General features: G+C 41.6%; 1 non-coding gene across 1 annotated transcript; it reads left to right on the forward strand.

Moving 5' to 3' along the window:
- The first annotated feature begins 1468 nt into the window (after positions 1 to 1468).
- On the forward strand, positions 1469 to 1550 carry trnas-acu (transfer RNA serine (anticodon ACU)). Its single transcript has one exon. It is a non-coding gene; the product is annotated as a tRNA-Ser (tRNA).
- The last annotated feature ends 1341 nt before the right edge of the window (positions 1551 to 2891 follow it).

The following is a 2891-nucleotide window of genomic DNA, read 5'->3' on the forward strand; positions in this document are numbered from 1 at the left end:
TATTTTCCCGGAATTTAACGCAGTGCACATGCCAAACGTTATTCATCTGCTGAAAAATCAACTTTGCCTCTCTCTCCACACCTGTCTCTTCACGTTTTAAATACTTGTTTGTTGATCAAGGAGTCATTATCCAGAAAAGGACGTTTGCCAATCCACAAACACGGGTATTTTCCCATAAACTTGGCTTTGCTCAATATCACCTTCCATCCGTACCCCTCAAGACAATGAATAATTGAAGCTGCTCCATGTGAGGCTCAAATTTAAAACTTCGGAGAGCACAGCCCATTATACTGGCACAGAGATACTGTGCACTGCCCACCTGCAGCACAGGAGCAACACATTAATGCTTACCTCCACATTCCTGGTTGTACCTTAACGTTTGGGAAACTGAGTTTCTCTGATTCCATGGCTAGTAACGATCATCTTCACCAGTGGTTCTGTACCTGAGTGAGGAAAGTGGTGAGCTGCTCATTGCAAAGATGGGTAGATTGTTGAAATATACAATGTCAACATTTGCCTTCACTAACCAATGTACATTTTATTTTGTTTTTTATCTGTAAAAATCTTAAAAATTTCATCTTTAACAGACTCAATGACAGATCTCCATTGTGACTCTGGCATCAAATTCCAATTTGTAAACCCCCTCTGAATTCTTCCACCACAGTCCGTTGTTTGGGAAGTGTTCCTCTTGTGGGAAATGCACTTCCCCGTGTGTCAACTGCTGCTCCCAGCATTCTCTCTGGTACTGCACTCATTTTCCTTCTGACACTTGCTCACTGTGTTGCTGTGATCATACAGTAACTTGTTGTAGCATGGCCCAGGAAAATGACACAGATCAAGGTTTTTGCATTGTTGAATTCAATTGTCAGTTTAACCTCATTTAGGATTTTGAAGTTGTCTGTTCTGTACACAGGTGCGTGTCAAAAATATCTGAGCAGAAGAAAGGTGTTCCGAATAATGACATTGAGCACTATGCACTCTCCTCCAGTCCGGAAAACAATTCCTTACAGGCAATTTAATCGACAATAGACAATAGGTGCAGGAGTAGGCCATTCTACCCTTCCAGCCAGCACTACCATTCATTATGATTATAGATGATCATTCTCAATTAGTATCCTGTTCCTGCCATATCCGCACAACACTTGATTACACTACCCTTATGAGCTCTATCCAACTCTTTCTTGAAAGAACACCTCCTGCTTTTTCAGGTTCTTCATTCCGTTGACTTCAAATATTCACAGATTTCAACAGACTTTGTTACATAGTCTTTTCTTCATTTTTGTTCAGATCACTGTGAGCAGAGTGTCACAGTGGGAATGCCGTTGCCCCACAACCCAGAGGTCAGACCATAGTCTTGGGACCGTACTGTGCTATTTAGCATTTCACTGGACCAGGGAGAAATATCTACTGTTCAGCATAATTTACGCAATTCACTTATTCATAAGTTCATACACATGCCAGCATATGTGACGAGGTGGCCGAGAGGTTAAGGTGATGGACTACTAATCCATTGCGCTCTGCGCGCGTGGGTTAGAATTCCACTCTCGTCGCTGTTTTCAATGTTGCTATTTTTGTATGTTGACACCTGTCTTATTGAAATTGGAACTCCAATGGTCAATTTATATGCATCGACGCTATCATAAAATCTCAAAGAATAATTTGAGTCAGTTGCCTAAACTGCATTGAAACGTAGATCACATCGGGATAATGAAAAGCAACGCGATTTTCTTTTTCAAGTCGAGCAGCTGGGACCTTTTATCGTATGAAAGAGATCCAGGAAAACCAAAATACAAGAGATGTGAAGGGCGTGTTTATGTAATGGGATTCTTAATGACTGTTTTGTCAAATGAAATCTGGAACAGGTTGAGTAGAAGTGATTCATCTTGGTGAGAAGAGCACAGAAAAACTGCACAAAATAATGGAAATATTTCAAAAGGGGCAGGGCGTGGGTGTTGGGGCACCGAGAACTGACTATAAATGCACAGTAGAGAATTGCAGATGTGGGTGCCATGCATAAGTACGGAAAGACTTACACATTGGTCTCTTCCTCGCCCGTTGCTCTCGCATTGATGAAGGCTGGGAACAAGGCACAGATAAACACAAGATATGGGAATCAAGCTCCAAAACGTTATGCACACACTGGATGCATCACAGTGAACTATGAACAACTGGAGAAGTCAGCATGTTGACTGTAGGGACTGAACCTAAACTGTGGATCAATAATCGCAAATTCATGCAGAATTAGCACGAAAAATGATTTAATGTGCCTTTATACGCATGTCATTAATAGACGTTTCTTTCTAATACCCGTGTGGTTGAAAGAAGAGGACACCACATGTCAAGATGGATGACAACGTAGTTCACCCATGAATGCCCTCTGACTCAGTTCACGGTGAATTAAGAATGAATAACAGATCCTCTTCAGACCAATGATTACAATCCGTGGAAGAATAAGGAAGAATAAAAATACATGGATAATGCGGAAAATGGGAATCGTGCCTTTGTGGACTCGAATTCAATTGATTATCAAACTAAACAGACACAAGAATACCCGCAGTACCAAGCAGTCAGGGCCATGGGGTGTCTGCAGGAAGGGATTCAATTACCTGCTCATGTTAAAACTCACTTGCTCAGTCACAATACACACAGGTCATTCACCACTCTCATACGTGAGAAGTGATCACTCTGGAGACCAACTGACGGAGTCACTAGCAAGTTTACAAATGACAGCAGGAATTAAATTCTACTGTTATTGCAGCTGTTAATCCCAACCAGCAATGAACCCTGTTTGGATGGGTGTTTCCAGTGGAGTTCCACAGTTTTCTGATGTAGACCAAATATTTAGACTTAGTTATAGGAGCCATGGTTCAGAGGTTTGCTGACGATGCAAC

The sequence above is a fragment of the Hemiscyllium ocellatum genome, unplaced genomic scaffold, assembly GCF_020745735.1.
Source record: "Hemiscyllium ocellatum isolate sHemOce1 unplaced genomic scaffold, sHemOce1.pat.X.cur. scaffold_2923_pat_ctg1, whole genome shotgun sequence".
NCBI lineage: Eukaryota > Metazoa > Chordata > Chondrichthyes > Orectolobiformes > Hemiscylliidae > Hemiscyllium > Hemiscyllium ocellatum.